The following is a 20,005-nucleotide window of genomic DNA, read 5'->3' on the forward strand; positions in this document are numbered from 1 at the left end:
CACGATGGACCATTTAGTGGTTCTACGTGAGTCATTGGACCTTTTGAGCATCGATGAGGTACGTATCATATTACCATTTGCTTGTGTTTGTCAGTACATTTAATATGCGATATAGTATAAAACTGAAATGGACCTTTTGTTTTACAGGTTATTTGGGATCCCCATCATCGGCTTCGGGGAGATCTCCCATATATACCCGTCGCATTTTTTAGTGGCTCCATCAAGTGCCTTGATATCGTAGAACCCTATCATCCAGAAAGGGTTCTTAGACAGTTTGGTCGTATTCAGACCATCCCTCGAGCGCCACTAGCCCCTACGCGAGCCAACAGAGGTTCCACAGCAGGCTCGTACCGGATACATTACTCCTATATGGATCAGCTTTGGGAGTGGTGGGAGGACCACGTGCTGAGCCAGGCGAGCAGGAGCCACCCAGTTACCCGGCCATCAGATAGCGTACCGGGATACATGGAGTGGTATCTCCGTATCACGCACGTTGCAGTTCAGCCTCCTCATCTGCGCTCGAGTACTCATTCTGGAGCTAGGGGAGGTCATGATGATGCTGACATGCACCGGCGGCGTAATGCAGCTGCACTCGGTATCAGTACCGACATTGTACGGATGGGTCCCTCAGAGGCTACGTCACTAGGTGCCGGGCACCTATATGATGCTATTTCTCAGATGCATCAGGTACTTCTGGGTGATGAGCCTGGCCCGAGTACAGCACCCTCTCATTTGGATCCAGGACCCTCTCATTCGGACGTACAGCAGTACACGCGTCGACGATGGCGTCATAGGGATTGATGATGGAGCCTTTGTAATCTTTGTAAAGCCTTTGATATTAATGAAAAATATATATTTTTGGTACATTTACGTGTAATCTTTGTAAATCCTGGCCCGTTCTATTTTACATAAATATAACAGTGCACATAACAATCAATCTAATAATGCGAAGACAGATATTTTTTGATTTATATTGATGATGGAGTTTCAAAAATTGTACATATATAAACAATCAATCTAACTCTACTGTCTTGCCTCCACCTCCCCCTGAGGAGATGGAGTCCCGTGGGGGGTTTGACCCTGAATCTGATACGACTGATGTTCTGCCTCCACCTCCCCCTGAGGTACCTCCAAATGTTGTTCCAATCAAAGCTGACCCTGGACAAAGTTCCCCTCCAAAAAAGGCAGCAAAGCCTAAGAGGGTGCCAGTGGCAAGACCTGGCCTTGCAAGGAGAGGGCAGCCGATTAACCTCTTAACCAAGAACATCACAGAGCCCTCTTTTCCAACAAATGTGTTAATCATCTGCTCAAGCTTGTCACCGTTAAGTTCTTGTACATCAGAAAGGTCTATTAGTTCCCCTGTTTGATTTGTTTGCTCCCACCAGCTCTTAAGTATGTTTCTGTTTACATCTGAAATCTCAACGGAAACAACAGTCGTCATATGTATTCCCAGCTGATGATGGAGTTTCACAGTACATGACTCTAAGAGCCCCAAAAAATTTACAACTTTCAAAAATTGTACATATATAAATAATCAATCTAACTCTACTGTCTCGCTAATTATAACATTAGGTGAGATGCTCTCTTTGAACTGTTGAATCCGTGCTTCATATGAATTTTCCCATCCGGTAGCACAAGGAAGATGATATTTTCGCCAGTTGGTCGCTACTGGCGGAACGGGATGTCCCGGCAACAAGAACACCTTCAAAATTAGAAATAAGAAAATATTAATAGCTACAAAATTATAAATAAGCAAGATTAAATAAGCAAAATTAAATATTCGCAAGTGTTGTGAATGTAGTACCTCAACAAAATGATTTCCATTTACGAATCCGATAGCGATATCTTTGCGGGATAGAAGAGGTACTGGCACAGAACGGAGAGGTAGGAAGGTCAGACATTGTTGCAACGAGAGATGGTATAGGACAACATTATAGCAGGATGCTATAAGATGACCCATGTCCGGCATAGTCATCCATCTGTCATATGGTGGACAATCATCATAATATGATAATGCATGAGTGATCTCAGCAATCGTCCCTTCCACACCATATAATGTGCGATAGTGGTCCGAATGACATTGCAACTCTTGCAATAAATCCTTCCTAACACGCACCCAGTCATCTTCTCCAAATCCCAGTAAGTCAGCTATTGCCCTAAATCCGCAATTCCCATCAGCTTTTACATCCTTGATATGCTGGATGTATGGTCTCAAGGCAGAAGGAATAGCATCAATATAGATAATGGGCGTATGTGACTGGGCTCTAGTACGAAAAATCTGCAAATAATATCAAATGATAGAAAATATGTAACAATGGCAGAACATGTCCCGTATCGGCACATCTCGGCACGGCACATCCCGTATCGGCACATCTCGGCACGGCACATCCCGTATCGGCACATCTCAGCACGGCACGTCCCGACATGTCCCGTATCGGCACATCTCGGCACGGCACGTCCCGACATGTCCCGTATCGGCACATGACATACCGGCACGGCACGGACCATCCCGTAGACGTTGTGATACCTATTGTAAGGAAATAAATATTTGGTACTTACCTTTTGCTTGGGCCGTCTCTTTTGAATCTGAGTAGATGGATTGCGGATGGTAACTTTCTCAACACCAGGTGAATAACTATCCTGTCCAGATAGAACCAACTCAAACGCAGACGGGTCACGTCGAGTAGACGTATCAACCTTCAGTGAAGCGCGCCCACGTGAACCGGTCTTCCGTTTTGCAGGCTCTAAAAGAGGTGTACTATCTGGACTTGCAATCTCTCGTAACTTCTTGATCATCTGCAATTGAGAAGCCCCATCTAACTTCTTGAATCGTAGCGCAATCAAATCTAACTCTGCATCACAACTCAACTGAATTGGCTGCACGGGGGGGGGGGGGGTAGGCAGAATATCAAGTTTCCTCCAATGAGGATCTATGCAGTCGAGAGGAATGGGCCGACCTTCCACCCTGTACCGCGCAATCTGGTGAGCACATGGTATACCATGTGTGCGTCGAATAGCGCACCCACAATTTGAATCATCAAACCCAACTGAATTGGCTCGTTTCGATTGGGCGAGGACATGATTTAACGCACTTATAGATATGAAACCTCGCAACTCTTTGAATTCAGCTGGCTTGAAGTTGTGCTGCACTACCAATAAACTCTTCTCCAATGAGGCTTTAACGGAGCTGTGCTGCAACTCAATCAATCCATGTATTCTAGTCCAAGATGACTCGAAACTTCCTTGGCTTGATCCAAGCTGCTTTTTGAGCTTTGCATGTGCACTCTCGACCCTAGTAAACAAATGAAAGTTAGATATAAGAATTGAGGCAAATTAAATTTAAATGAGTCTTTATTTGTGATACCTATTTGTCGTCACATTTCCGTAGAAATGCACGGAACAAATCAATGCTGCCAGGGTGTGCCCAAAATAAGTCATGCACAACATCCGTATTAGTACAATTCCTATGCCACTCAATATATTTAGCCTCTGATAATTTACCTAATAGATGTTGCATTTCAGACCTCCCGGCTTTCTCTGCAACCTTAAACCGTTGACGTACATTGTAGATAGTCTTGATAGTCGTAACATTGAGGGCATCTCTTTCCTTCAATGTGGATAATATGTCCTTTGGACGAACCAAACTCTTCGACATATCCACTAACAATTCCGTCTCCTGCTCAGATAATCTCCCTGCATATGAGTGCCCCTCCAGATTCTCTGCAGCGGGATGATTGTGCACTCCACATACGACCAGTAATATCCAATCATCCGCAGTATCCAATTTCTTTCCTCTTAATGCAAAAGGGCATCCACACTTCTTTGTCCCACAGGCAGTCTTTATTCGCTTTTCTTTTTTGGTTCGGTACGTCCCACCCCTCTCACAACCTAACGTAATTCTGGGTTTCTTAGAAATGGTACCTGCATCGGATGATTTGATTACAACAACAAAACCATTTCGCCTCCCAGCTTCACGACACCAATTACACAAGTCCTCTCTACTCTTGAAGATCTATACATTAAACAATTTATGTAAGTACACAGTTGTAAAAATAGCTCGCTAAACTAATACAAAATTGCACAATATATTATAATACCTCGTAAGTTGTAAATTCGCTTGTGTAATCCAGTACAAATTCTGATCCAATTATACTCGATTCGGTTGTAGCATAGCCCTACATATAAAATAATTTATCACCAAGAATTAATGAATCAGAGGATCTGTTCGGCACAAAATTCAGCACGGCACGCGATTTGGCACGAGAAGGCTTCTGTTCGGCTGCAGAGTGCCGAACAGAAGGCTTCTGTTCGGCTGCAGTGTGCCGGACAGAAGCCTTATGTTCGGCACTGTGCAGCCGAACAGAAGCCTTCTGTTCGGTAGAGCGTTGCCGAACGGAAGGCTTCTGTTCGGCACTATGCAGCCGAACAGAAGCCTTTTGTTCGACGATCCAGTGCCGAACGGAGCACGAACCATGAAAAAAAAAAACTTTCGAAACAAGGTGGAACACGTACCTTTGCGGCCGATTCTTCGTCCCAAATCACTAGTTGCTTGTCCATGCTTCGAATGGGGCTTAAATCTCCTTCAAAGATCGCCTAAACGATGTAAATGGATCGAGGGGTTTAAGGGGGGTTTGAGGGGTGGTTTTTTTTTTCCTTTTCAAAACGAAACGGAGGAGGAGACGGAGGAGGAGGAAGGGGGGTGTACTGAGAAAATTTCAAGGGCAATATGGTAATTACACTAAAGGTTAGTTTGGGTATTTTTTTTTTGGTTTTTGGGGGGTGTCCTGAGCAATCGGGGGGTGTATTTAGAACTACCCATGGTGTTGTGGTGTTAATTCGAGATCAAGATGTCAAATTTGCCCTTGGCAATTTTCAGGTACCTTTTAGGAGAATATTTTCCATTACTAAAACACTTGCTAACCTACATAAATCACCCTTCAAGCACCCTCATAACTGCTATTTTTATATGCCCATTGACCTTGATTTATTAGATTATAATAATCTTTTCCATAATATGTCGACCGTAAGTTAAAGTCCTTCCTCTCTAGTAACATCAAAGCCATGAATTTATTTAGAAGAAAGATCCTCCATATCCCATTGCTTCCTCCCTTCAAGACTCAATGATCACAACAATCCATTAAATCCCTTCTCCTGCATCTCAAATATTGTATAATTTTTTCCTAGCAGCGTCTCTCTCGCATGCACTACGTATGACCGCGATCCAGAGTAAGTTTTTAGTCAATCCACAACAGTCCAAAACTTGGAAACTGGGTTGCCTTCGTGTCAAAACTCCAAGGTGTTGTTCAGACAAATTTTAGGTCGAACCTAGCAATATCTCAACACGTCAGAGGCACGATTTGGTGTATCCAAGCTATATATGCGACATGTCTTAGAAGGTTCCAAGGCCACCATCACATTGCTCACAGATAATTTTTTTTCCAGATATATATTCTTTTAAATATTAAAATACATAAATACTTTTTAAAATTGATATATATATATATATATATATATATATATATCCTCATAAAATATGTATTATATATATATATATATATATATATATATATATATATCTTAATTTATACACACGTACCTAGGCCATCTAATGTCATTAAGAAGCTAGCGGTTTACAATTAAAATGACTAAAATATCTTTAATAAGTAATTATACAAAAAAAATGTTTATAAGGGTATACAAATAAATAGCAATTTTGCGATGGTATTCATACAATTTAATATATTAGGAAAGTATACATAAATTTTTTTTTAGATTTTTTTATAAATATTCTTGTAAATATTGAAATTTGCATGAATATCCTTCCAAATTGATATTTGGGTGCATGGCCTTACAATATACTATTTTTGTATGAATATCTTTGACAAAGCGATTCAATTGACGTGATTAGCAAAAATTACATTTATTTAAATTAAAAATTAATTAAAATTATAAAATTATCTTTTTATTTCTAAAGTAGGTAACATGTTAACGAGTCTCGCTAGGAACTAATATCTCTACCTCTTCTGAGAAATTTTCTAATTTATCTTGATTTCTCTCTTTCACTTATTTGTCCGAATTCAAAACCATTCCCTCGACTCCCTTCTCTACAGTAGATAGCCCTTCTCCCTCTCCTTGGTTCGTTGGAGTAGAATTTGAGTCCCTCTTATTGCCATCAAAGTTCTTCCTTCATTGTTTCTTTTTTTATATAAAGATGGTCAAGTTATACATTTAGCTTTATGGATTATTTAAAGAAAATTGTTGTGAGAGATTTGCTACATTTATATTTTAGTATATGAAATTTGTAATGTTTATCTTCTAGAGCTAGAAAATTTTTCGTGTGCAGGCTGGTGGGTGATTTAAAATTACTATGACAAGATGAGCCCTAAATATTAGATCTTTTCTTTTTCTAGAAAATCAAAACTTTTAAAAATAGTGGCTTAAGGTATAGAATATAAGAGGTGGCCTTCTACCACATAGCCGTGGAGATTGTTTAGTAAGTCTGAAGGATTTTGAAGTCCTCTAATAATTTTGCTTGGGGATGATTGATGTTCTTCTTCCACCCATGAGTACAATATTAGCAAAGAAGCTTAATCATTACAATCTATTATGTACCTCTAAGAAATTCTAATCTCTTTCTATATTGTGATACATGTCCTTATATATCCATCTATAGTAATAAATTCTACAAGCTAATTTTTAATGAAATAAGATACAGTAGTTGTTATAAATAAAGAAGAATAAAGCAGAATAATCTTCTTATTAATAAAAAAATTTCCATAATCATTTTTGTTATCTAATTGTCAAATCTATTTTTTCTTGAGCAATATTTTTACAGAAAATATTTTAGAGTAGGAACCAGACTAATCCTAGTGTTAAAACAAGTTGAAATAAATAAAAAATAAAATTAAAATTTTTTGCGTGTAAATCCTTCTAAATGTGAAATTGCATGAATATCCTTGCAAAATTGCTATTTGCATGTATACCCTTATAAATATTTTTTTTTACATATCTACCCATTAAGGGTATTTTAGTTATTTTTAATTTTAAACTGCTAATTATTTTAATGGCATTAAATAGTGTGGGTACATATGCAAGAAAAAAAGAAAAAAAAAATATAAACATAAAATAAGTATTTATAAGGCTATATATATTAATATTAAATTTGGAAGGGTATTTATATAAATTTTAATATTTAGATGAATATATACACAATTACAATTACAGCCATGGGCAGTTTATGGGGACTTGAGCTTTGGCTCAGAGTCTCGTGTCACCCAAACTTGCTCACCAAGAGAGAGGATGTGAGCAGATTTCGCAAGTTGAATTCTCTGCCACCCATTGGCCTCAACAAGGGAAAGAGGATGGAGGGAGGATCTTTTTTTTCTGGTCCAAAAGAGTGCCGATGATTTTTGAGAAGTAAAGGGAGCTGATGATTAGTTAATAAACAAATAGTATAAAGTAATAAAGAAAAAAAAGCTTCTCTTGGAATCAGAAGCTTTTGCAGTTATGAGAAAGCGCCATCTCCTCACTGCGTAGATCAGTGAAAAAATAAATCTTTTTCTAGTGCAAAGGTAAAAATGTTATATCTGTCTATCTACTTGCTAATTAAGTAAGTCAAGCTTAACCTCAGCTTAACCAACCCTAGCCTTTCATACAAACAACCCCAGTACAAAGTGCAACTTATTTATAGCTCTAACATTGAAATACTCTGTTTCTCTATTTCCTGAGGGTGGGATGAAAAGGAGAACAAGTTTACGACTGGGCTAGATAGATACACGGGCGTGCCACCCATGTCGGAACCAGAAAAGATAGATGGTAAGGGGTTTGGCTATCTTGACCTTTTAAGGATTTTCTCTATAGGAGTGATGTCTTCTTAAGAGGGAGGAGAGATGATCATTATGGTGCTATGCTACTGAGTAAAAGCTAAAAGCAAAAGGATAAATAAAATAATTAAAAGATATCTGCAAAGGTAAAAGTAAAATTGCTGATTATTAATTGGTGAAGGACCTCTTCCTAGAATTATATTTTAGCATTATACATCTTCCTTTTAATTGTTAAATAGTTGCTCCTATCCCGCATTGACACATGTCATCTCCAATGGCAATCAGTTCTACTCTTTTATTACTTTTTTTTTTTTTTTGAGATGAAGGGAGGCTTAGCCACCCAATATTTATTCAATTGAGATGAATTACAAAGTTAAATTTGAAGAGAGAGTAGAAAACAAGAAGAACTGAGAAGTATTCAATTCCTACAGATTAATCATAAGAAGAATAGATTAACAAAATAATATTCAATGATACAATGAAATCCACCAATAAGTAATGCTGATCTTTGTCTTCTACGTGCGCAGAAAAAGTTCTCCTTTATTGAAATTCTAATCTTCTATTAGAGCAAGTGGAAGGTCTCTCACTTTCAACCATAATTCTCCAAAAACCAACAAGGCTTTGTGATTACATAGGGACGACCAATCATTAAGTAATTGAAAACCTCTTAAAGCAACAACTATCACAGAAGATTGCTTGTTAAGAAAAACTCTTGAATTTCGTTCGTTCCAACATTCCCAATTTATAGCCGCAATCAACATGAGTAAGATCGGTTGAGCAGACTTTGAAAATTTTTTTCTCCTCCAGTCGAGACAAAAAAACTCAAAAGAGTGTAGGGGAAAGCACACCTAAGAAGGACCAAATAGCCTTCCTGATTGATGAAAAGAAAGAGCATTGAGAGAACAAATAATCAACTACATATTTCCGGTCCTTGATTACATAAAAGGCACCCTGCAAGTTTTTTTCTGAGTTTTTTCCCAAGCAAATCTTTTTTATTGAGTTGCTTTTCTTGCAGAAAAGACAGAAAGCATTTGATCTTGAGACGAACAAAAAGATGTAGTGTATACACATCTCTTGATATGAGTAAGTTGAATTCTTACCTCAACTAAACTAACTCCTTTCATACAGACAACCGTAGTTCAAATCTCAACTTATAATTTACAGCTCTAATATAGTAACACACCTTTCATATTAGTAAGTTGAACTTTCATCTCATTTCGTTGCAATCTTAATCAAATCGTTACTCTTAATTACGAAAAGTGTTATCCTTTGTAAAATTTTCCTCAACTCATTCAAATAATCTACCATCCAAAATCTCCTTCATATGGTTGAACGTGCCTAAAAGCCTCATCTCCATTCATGTAATTTATGAGAAAGGATTCTATTTGATAAACAACTTTGCTCATGTAAGTATATGAAATATTATTTAGCAGTAAGGTTGCTTGCATCCTACTACAAGGGCCTACTTTTATAATGTTTTTGGATTGTACCTATTATCAATATTACTCAGCACATATGCAGCCCATTAGTACTTGATGACCAATGAGATGTCAAGCAACAGGTGCAAGGGTAAAAATAAAGACAGAAGAAATATTAGTGCAACTATCCCACTAGGTAGCTACATGTCATGCAACATGTGATATTCAAGTGATAATTCAGGGAGAGAAGTATGCTCCAAGTGGTTGTGATATTACCATGTAATATGATACTAAACACACAACATTACCAAGTTAAATCAATAGAGTAATTAAATGAATGGCTATTTTCCATGAGGAAAGAAACAGAGAGTCAATTGTTGTTCATCCACTAAAGAAACAATGTTAATAAAGGTGTCCTAAAAGCAGCTAATGGCTTTCAAAGTGGCATGGTGGCACCCCTAATGAGAGATTTTTTTCTTGTTCTTTATTAAATAACAATATTATTCTCTGCCCATAACTTGCTTGGTCAAGATTGTATATTATGGCATCACATCATTATATTTTAGTTTGTCAACATATAAGGGATTTAATGTTGGCCAACCCTTGGCAAGAGGACTTGGAGTCACCACCTAGGTTTGTCTAAGAAAAATTTAGAAAATATATGAAGAAATTTGGATAAGGCTAAATTCTATATTACTGCTAGGATCACCCTTGCCCCCTCTCCCCGCTGCTAATTAGGGATCCTAGAATTAAGTTAGAGGTTCCTAATTGCTTCTATTTGCTTTTTAGCAAGAAAAAAGCACAAATAACTCCAAAATACCAAAAAAAAGAGAAAGAAAGCGAAGAAGAAGAGAAGAGGGAGAAGAGAGAAGAGAGGGGGAAGAGGAGGATGAAAGGCCGGTTTAGCACTTTGATCTCCTTCTTCGCTGCTTCCTCTATATGTTTCCTTAGTTTTCGAATCTCTACTTGGAGAGATTGGGGATAGAACACATCTATCTTCTAAATCTCCTTGATAGTTATAAAGATGGCTAATGGCTTAGATTATGATTTTCTTGTAATAAAAAAAGATTGGAAGAAGAAAAAGAAAAAGGAGGAGGAGGTAATTAAGAGGAGGAATGTCTTAAAGTTAAGTTCTCAATTTTGGTAAGTTTTCCCATGGTTTTTTATTCTCTTCCATTTCTCATTAGAGGAGGGGTATGCATATAGGTAGAGAAGAAAAAGATCAAGAGCCGTGATTTATGAGAGGGTTGTGAGATGGAGAGATTTAATTGATGGATTGATGAAATAGATTTAGAATGGATGGCTAAGATTGATGAAGATAAAAAGGTAATTAAATGTCGAAGTAGAGGTACAACAAGGGTATTAGTGCAATAAATCCTAAATCTAAGGGTTATAGTAAGGGTTTAAGATATATCTAGGATTAGTATGGACATTTGAGAAGAGAGATGATAGGTTTAGGAAGGCCAAACATAAAATAATTTATTAAGCTAAAGCATGTTATAGATCTTCACTTAAAGAAGTGGCTAGACTGTTATGAGAGAGATCCCTAGTTTGTCTTATTGGAAGAAGCGTACAATGCAAGAAATGTAGTTTAAAATCAAATGTGTATTCTAGGGCCTTTGGCATTAGGAGAAGTGATAGTTTAGTTAGTTGTCGGTGTGATTTAAATGGAATCTAGAAAAATTGTAGAGCATTAAGGAGAGTGCGACATATGGCAAGGTTAGCTCTAGAGGAGATAGGGTGTACATGTGAATGTGGTATTGGGGGTAAATGAGGAATTAGGAAGGCTTTAGAAGGGGCTAGGTGGCATATAGAGAGAGATACTAAGTGTCTCAATAAGGGGGCTTAAAGGTGATTACAAGGTGATCAAGCATGGTAATATTATAGAATTTTAGATCTAAATGGATAATTTATAGTTAAGAATAAAGGGAGGGAGAGTGATGATAATAGAGATCTTGATTCGTGGATATAAGGGCTGATGGATGACGACAAAAGATAGATAAATCAAGATAATTAGACCCAATTTAGCAAGTGTAGATCTATATGCATGTCCAAAAGATGTACATGGCTTAATGATGGTATGGTCCAATTGTTAGGGTGGTGGCTAATAAAATTGAACATATGTGAAATTCTAGGTTAAATGGATAACATATATTGTCCTAATTGAGAAAATTTTAAAAAAATCATGTACGAATATTGGGGAAAAAAAAGAGAAATTAGTCATTTTGGACTAATTAGGCTAAATTAAGTTAAGGTAGGGGTTAAGGGAGGTCTAGGCAAGATATAAAGTGGGTATTGACTTAGATTTAAAGCTCTAGAATCTTTTGGATACAGAAAATAGAAAAATTCATTCTAAAATTAGAATGATGTTTTAGATCAAATTAGGATAAATTATGGTGGAAAGGTGTGTGGCAATAGACTAAAGATGGATGAAGGCCCAGCCACCAATAAGAGAAGAAGATTAATTTGCAACAATTGGAGAGCATCTATGCTCAAATTCAAGAAAATTTCAAATTTAACATACCCATCTTCCTGTGACATGATATAGAACAACATTGGCTGGAATTATTAGTAAATTTTAGATTAATTGAAGATGTGATGGAGTGACATTGTAAATTGGGGCTTATCCTAGTGGTCACACCTCTCTCTACTTAAAAATATAAGGTTTCAAGTTTGAATTACACACTTTGTGCATTTCCAAGCATTTAGACCCGAGTAATTATGGTGCAAATAGGTCTTCCTTCCTTTCTCTAAAAAAAAATACCAAAAATAAAAATACTTAAGCTAGATCTATTTCTAGGCTTAGACTTGAATGTGAAAACATGGGTTAGGTTGTAGAATCCAAAATAATAACAATTCTTCAACCAAGCCATGTACACAAAGGGAAAAAAAAAATCAAATTTCACTGAATATAAAGTAATAAGGCCTAACTTGAACCAAATATAAATAACTTTTAAGATTAACCACAACCCAAGCCAAATTTGCAAACTAAGATATTCAGATCCAAATGCGATGATAACTATAATTTAAAATAGTTGGGAACAAATTAATTCCTTGATAGCATCCCAGGGAATACTAGGTGATGGGGGTCAAAATAGACCATCCAGCCCACAACAAAAAGAGGCCCAATTTCAGCCCAATAGACACCAACGCCGATTAGACGTATCCTCAGTCCGGCCCAGAATCAGTCCAACCTCGGACTCCACCGAAAGTTCTTCTGCCCTTCTTATTCGCCGACGCGCTCCGGCCAAGCTCGGGGCATCTTCCTTATTCGTCGACGCATCCCGGCAAAACTCGGGGCACCCTCCTTGTTCGCCGACGTGCCTCGGCCAAGCTCGGGGCGCTCTCCTGTATTCATCGACGCGCCCCGGCCAAGCTCGGGGCGCCCGCCTTACTTGCCGACGTGCCCGACCAAGCTTGGGGGCCCTCTCCAAACAATGCACCCCGACCCTCGGACTCGGGGCACACCACCAAACTTGGGATGCCAGACCATAAGGTTAAGAAGTCACGGAGCTCCAAACGCATCAAGTAGCCGGGCGCCAGGGCCCGGCCACTCCCTTCAAAGTCCACCCCAAACCAACGGACCAGATTCCTCAGATCCAGCCAGAGTAGTTTTACCTGCTCACTCAGCAAGTCTATGCTCTTACCGCGGTTGTTCAAAGCCTTCGGCCGGCAGGAGCTTCATCTTTCACCGAGCTCGACAGGAAGATCGAGGAAGTGGGGCGACAAGTCCAAATGCTCCAGGGACAAGTCACAGAGCTCTACAAGGGGCACCACCAATCGAGAAGTAGATCCCCTTGGAGGTCTGGCAAGTACCTCCCCTTAACTTTGCGGAATACACTCCCCTCACGTCTTTCTGGACAGAGATCCTTATAGAAATTGAAGGTCGTGGCTACCTCCGGCCTCCACCAAAAATGCAACCGTCAGGGTCGTGAAAGCATTTGGGCAGATGCTGCCGCTTCCACAAAGACCACGGTTATGACATGGAGGATTGTTACCAGCTCCGTGATAAGTTGAAACGATCGTCCGCCAAGGCCTACTGAGTCGGTTTGTCCGTGATCAAGCCGATAGAATGGAGCTCGATGGCCAGAGCCCGGAGTCGCCCAACCAGCCCGATGATAATTGCCTCGGTGCGGGCATCACCAATACTGCCCCCGCCTCCTACTCGTTAACGGTTTTTTGGCTTTGGGGGGCAGGGGCGAGGCTGTGCCCACGATAGTTCGGGTCCTACGACCCAAGATGTAAGCTATAGCCCTCGGACGAAACTTTAGCCCCGCCAGGTCAGAGTTTTTAAATTCCAGAATGTGTTTATTAATAAAGTCACTCCCTGAGATTTCTTTAAAAATGTCTCCGAAACTCCTTGACACACTCCGGCTGCTCTCACGACGCGTGTTGTAAATTAATTTATTGACAAAGTCGTCCCTCGAGCTCGGCTCGGGACGTCCTGCAGCATCGATCGAGAGCCAAAGGGCCTCGCGACTGCAGGATTTATCAACAAAGTCGTTCCTCAAGCTCAGCTCGGATGCCCTGCAACGTCGATCGAGAGCCAAAGGGCCTCGCGACTGCAGAATTTATAAACAAAGTCGTTCCCCGAGCTCGGCTCGGAACCCATAGCAGCATCGATTGAGAGCCAAAGGGCCTCGCGATTGTAGAATTTATCGACAAAGTTGTCCCTCAAGCTTGGCTCGGGATGCCCTGCAGCATCAATCGAGAGCCAAAGAGTCTCACGACTACAGGATTTATCGACAAAATTGTCTGTTTCTATAATGCGCCCCTGATCTGAGTGGGGGGATGTCCTGCGGCGTGAATAAAAAGCTGTTGAAGAGCACCCTCATCTGCAGTACTCTATAAGTGCACTCCTAATCTGAGTGGAGGGACGTCCTGCGGCATCAACAGGGAGCCGTTGAAGAGCACCCCTTCCGCAGTATTCTATAAGTTGCGCCTCTAATCTGAGTGGGGGCACGCCCTATAGCATTAACGGAGAGCTATTGAAGAGCATCCCTATCCGCAGTATTTTATAAATGCACCCCTAATCTGAGTGGGGGGACGCCCTGCGGCGTCTATGGAGAGCCGTTGAAGAGCACCCCCATCTGTAGTATTCTCGAGCTGGTGGCAACCCTCGAGCAGATTTCTACTCTCGAGCAGGTCTCGAGCTATTTTCGAATTGGAATCAACCCTCGGGCGGAATTCTATTCTCGAGCTGGTGGTAACCCTCGAGTGGATTTCTGCTCTCGAGCAGGTCTCGAGCTATTTCTGAGCTGGAATCAACCCTCGGACAAAATTCTATTCTCGAGTTGGTGGTAACCCTCAAGCGGATTTCTATTCTCGAGTAGCTTTCGAGCTATTTTCGAGCTGAAATTAACCCTCGAGCGAAATTCTATTCTCAAGCTGGTGGCAACCCTCGAGCGGATATCTACTCTCGAGCAGGCCTCGAGCTATTTCCAAGCTGGAATCAACCCTCGGGCGGAATTTTTTTCTCAAGCTGGTGACAACCCTCGAGCGGATTTCTACTCTTGAGCAAATCTCGAGCTATTTCCAAGCTAGAATCAACCCTCGGGCGGAATTCTATTCTCGAGCTGGTGGCAACCATCGAGTGGATTTCTACTCTCAAGCAGATCTCGAGCAATTCCCGAGTTGGATTCAATCCTCGGGCGGAATTCTATTCTCGAGCTGGTGGCAATTCTCGAGCAGGTCTCGAGTCATTCCCGAGTTGGAATCAACTCTCGGGCGGAATTCTGTTCTTGAGCTGATCTCGAGTAAGATTTTCTTATTTACCAGCATTGCCTTCTGAATTGGGCCCAAGGTGGTCTGCGATGTCAAACGAAGAGCTATGAGCTCATTTTATTGAAGGATTATCTCCGAGATGAAAGCAGATGTCGAGCATAAAAACTTTGGCAAATCGCTAAAACAACTCTTGCTATGTAAGACTGGCTCAGACCTGAGCTGCGAAATTTGGTTCTTTGACAACCGGACGCAAAGTAGGACAAGCTCAAATGCCCAGCCAGATTCTAAAGGCGGAGCAAAAGGAACTCAAACATTCAACAGCCTCGCGGGAAGACTTCTCCAAGAGTCTTTCGAGCCGCCCGATCTTCGGCCTCAGTTTCTCGACCTTGTCCTATAAATGGGTCAGAGCAAATTCAAGCTTGGAAATATGACCCGCGGCAGATGAGTGAGCCTAAGAGTGCTCGGCCTCCATTCTTTGGATTTGAGCAGCTTGTCTTTAAGTAGGGCCTCAATGGCCCGTACCTTCTTTCTAGGACTCCGAAGCCGTTGCTCCGCAACTGCGGCCCTCACCTCGATCCTGCGCTGCTGCTGCTCAACCAGTGTCGCCCGCTCCTCGACCTCCTGTCCTTGGAGCTCAGCACGCTCTACCCTCGGCCTAAGCGCCCTTATCTCCTTCCGATAGGTGAGCATGCTAAACATCAGCATGTCAACCACATGAAGGGACTGGCGCAAAAGATAAAGAGTCAGTGAAGGTCGGACACTTGTAAAGAAAATGAATAAGTAGAAAGGCTGCACTACTCACTCGGATACTGTTCGAATAAACGCAACAAATAAAGTCGTCAAAATTCTCCTCCATTAAGGCTCGACCGCGTGGGAGCATAATACTGCGCACGACCACGCGAGCGACGTCATCAAACTCAAGGGCCGAGTCGCCCTTAGATATGCGACACTGATGCTGCGATTGTCTTATTCCAGACTCAAAAGGAATGGAGTCGACCTCGGTCGACGTCGGAACCTCAGAGAAAGCCGCGACCTCAATAGGGGTCGGGTCCACAAAAGGAGTCGGGAGCTCGGACCCGCTCCCCAACTTAGGACCCGATTCAGATAGTCGGATGGCTTCTCTGGCCTCTTGGACTTGGCCGATGGACATGGCCGCCACTGAATCCAAAGACCCCTTGCTGCTAATCAGGGCGCCTCGACCGTCGCCATGATAGTCTGATCAGATACGACTTGACCAAGGGCGGCAACCTCGATCGCCCTAAACTCACGCAGCTCAATGCCGAAGTCGGAGCTAACCCTGGTCTTCTTCGGCTTTCTTTCGGGCTGGGCCCCCTCCGAGGTGGCCATCCTTTTCCTGTACATGGCTATCAACGTTTTGGCATTGAAGATCATCCCTGCAATGTCTGACAACAAAAGATCTTATTAGGACCCAGCATGGAAAGAAAAAAAGAGCAACTAAGTTACTCTTACCTTCGGGGTGAGCTGGGTTTAGGCCATGATTTACCAAAGCCTCCTTGCTGAGCAGGTCGGAGAGTTGTGGTGTTCCCCCCAGTCTGAGCAAACTATCTAAAATGCCCTGCTCGGACCGCGACAACTGTAGGAGCCTGTTATTCGTCGAGGCCAGCGAAAAACTCTAGGTCGGATTAAACCCCCACGTCCGCTCGGAGAAAATGCGGAAAAACTTATCCTTCCACCTGTGAATGGAGGTAGGAATACCTCCGAAAAGCTTACGGCCTCCTCGGAGGGAGAAGTACCACCATCCTTTGTCTGCGGAATTGTCCTTTAATATAAAGCAACTCCTAAAGACGTTTATTGAGGGGGACAGACCATGTGCAAGGCAAAGAGCGATGAAGCCAATTATCATCCTCCACGAGTTCGGGGCGAGCTGTGCAGACACAAGATGGTAAACCGTCAGAAGCTCTCCCACGAACTCATGTAGAGGGAATCTCAGCCCTGCTCGGAGCGTCTCTATGTACACTCCGATCCAATCGGATTGGTGACTCACCCTCCAAGGTTCGGGAGCTCGAGAATAAACTCCGGAGGAAGAAAGAATTGGGAACAAATTGTACCCAAATCCTCATCACTCAAAAGCGAGCTGGTCCCGTGTGGACCCAAGCCCGCCTCAAGCTCAGTCTCCCCTACTTTGGAAGAAGTCTGAGCCCAGGATGAACCTGTGCCGAACATCAGGACCTTGTAGGTGAACTCATTGCCTTGTTCATGGAAATACAAAGAGGAGAAAAGACAAAAGACTCTCTGAGTGATCAAGAGAAGGATAAAACCCCTACCCGAAGAGCTCACCGAGGAAGATGATCTGGGGGAAGCGAGACGATCGCCAGAGATTATGAACAGCGTTCAACGCAAAGGTCGGCAAGAAGCTCCCATAATGCCCAAGAAAAGACTTGAACACCATAGCAATGGCGGCCGGAAAGAAAAGAAGTAGAGGCGGAAAGGATCAAATAATGATCCTAGGGCCCTCTCCAAGTCTTATATAGTCCACTTCAATGGCTCCGATCGGATAGCCCAAGCGATCAGGCGAGCCAAATTCTGCCACATGGCAAACCCCGAAACGGCTTCGACAAATCTCCCTGAATCACAGCACTAAATGCCGATCATCGTGAAGGGTGCTCCAGAGATCTGAACTTTAATAGCCAGCCTCTCGTATTCTACTAGGCGAAATGCTTCGAAGACTGAAGCATTAATAGCCAGCCTCTCGCATTCCATCAAGCATGGCACTTTAGGAGACGGGGCATTAATAGTCGCCCCTTTTTCTATTCCATCCAGCAACCTCTTTTTGAAAAAGATGCACATGTGGAACGCAAAGAAGTCCCCCCGACGGATTCTGCTCAGAAAGGCGTGGCAACTCAAGCCACCTAAGCCTAGCTCTGAAAGCCTGACTCAACGCTCTCGACTATAAACTGCCCCAAGTATCCCCAGCTCGGTGTGTGTATTTTCATAAGCGCTTGGATGATGCGCAGGACGATCAATAGTCCAGCTACTTCCTTCACCCGAGCTGGAAAGTAACTCGATCTCGAAAGTCGGGAAGCAAATAATGGGGGTCAAAATAGACCATCTAGCCCAAAACAAAAGGGGGCCCAAACACACCAACGCCGACCAGACGTATCCTCAGTCTGGCCCAAAATTAGCCCGACTTCGGACTCTACCGAAAGTTCTTCCGCCCTCCTTAAGCCGACGCGCCCCGGCCTAGCTCGGGGCACCCTCTTTATTCGCCGACACGCCCCGACCAAGTTCGGGGCGCCCTCCTGCACTCGCCGACGCGCCCCGTCCAAGCTTGGGGCGCTCTCCTGTATTTGCCGATGCGCCCCGACCAAGCTCAGGGCGCCCGCTTTACTCGTCGATGCGCCCGACCAAGCTCGGGCGCTCTCTTCAAACATTGCAACTCGACCCTCGGACACGGGGCACGCTGAAAGTGAATCCGAGGTTCTTCAGTGTTAAGCATGCTGAATTTTTTTTTTTGAAAACCATGGCTAAACCTGATCGGGTTGCCTACGTACCCCTTCATAAAAGGGATCAACCCATACATAGTTCTTTTTAAGTTTCAAAAATGTAGCGGAAAAATCGAATCAAATAATTTAATTCGTGCATGCTTACAAGATCAAATCTAGAAATCAGCATTGTAAGAACACATAGGATTATGCCGGAATCATTTAAACAAATATACTAAAACTTTAATGCTTGATTAACTATTAGATCTGAAAAATAAACACTCTATTTCGATTAATTTCTGAATATCCATCGAATGGATTCTGGAGATAACTCCGTGAGGAGCCCCAAAGAAGGGTAAAATCTCGGAAAATCGGACCTAGACCTTGACTCCAAAATAAAAGATTAATATAAAATTAATACCTTTTATGATGGAAGAAATTTGTGGATCTAATTCTTGACTTCGCAACCACGCACACAAATGGCCTCTACAAGAAGTACACGCGAAGCCCTAGGTAGATCGTCTTCCGCGGGAGTGCTAGCTCGCGTAGGAATGCTGCAATGGCTAAAGTTTTCTCATTCTAAACACTCAACCTTTGATTGTTCTTCAAGGAGATGGAGGATGAACGTGAGGAAGAAGGACAAGAAGGGATGGAGGTCCTCAGAGAATTTTTTCAGAATTTTTTGAAACCTCTAAATATAGTATATATTAAACCCAAGGCATGGGGGTCTTTTATAGCCAAAAGACCCCCCCAAGTATCCAAATTTCGTGCATTTTGGATCCCTAAAAGATAGAAATTCATGCATTCAAAGTTCAGCCGCAGACCACCCTATTTCATGCGCCATGCAATCCCTACAAATTAGAAAATTCATCTAAATCTTTTTAGGAATATTTAAGGCACCATTTTTACCCACACCTCCTCTCTTCTCACTCCAATTTTTGGCTAAAAATAAGGAGGATAGGCATGGAAAATATTGGGGATAAATCAAGGTATCATTCTTCTCCAAGAAGATAAGGATGGGTTCCTAAAATTTAGAGATTCTTCTTCTTATCCAATTCTGATTATTTGGACTCATAATCCTCATCAAATAAGGTCTTCTAATTGATTTGGATCAAGCCCAATCCAATTGGGTCAAGTTCCATCAATTTGGTCAAGCTCAATCTACTTGGGTTGAACACAATCCAATTAGGTCAAACCCTGATGCAGCCCAAATTGAATCCTATTCAATTTGGCTCAACCTAAGCCCAATTACTCAATCAAATTGAGTTCATTAGCAATCTAATTGCTAATTAATCCTCCAATAATTCAATAATTATTTTAATGCAACTTTTGCTTAGGATAATTTGTCAATCGAATTGACCAAATTACCCCTGAATGATTCTTAATCATCAATCAGCCATTTGATCAACCTAGAAACTTCTATGCCCTCATAGGTTCAAACCTAAGCCGGTAGTATAGGAACATCTTCCTATACTAATCGATGTAACTATCTAGCAATGGTACTCGATGTCCGGATAGGCCGAATATATGCGAAGCAAATATTCTGAAACCCTGGACTATGGTTACTGTATAATTCAATCCCTTTGACTCCTAATGC

Source organism: Phoenix dactylifera, chromosome 11 (assembly GCF_009389715.1).
Source record: "Phoenix dactylifera cultivar Barhee BC4 chromosome 11, palm_55x_up_171113_PBpolish2nd_filt_p, whole genome shotgun sequence".
NCBI lineage: Eukaryota > Viridiplantae > Streptophyta > Magnoliopsida > Arecales > Arecaceae > Phoenix > Phoenix dactylifera.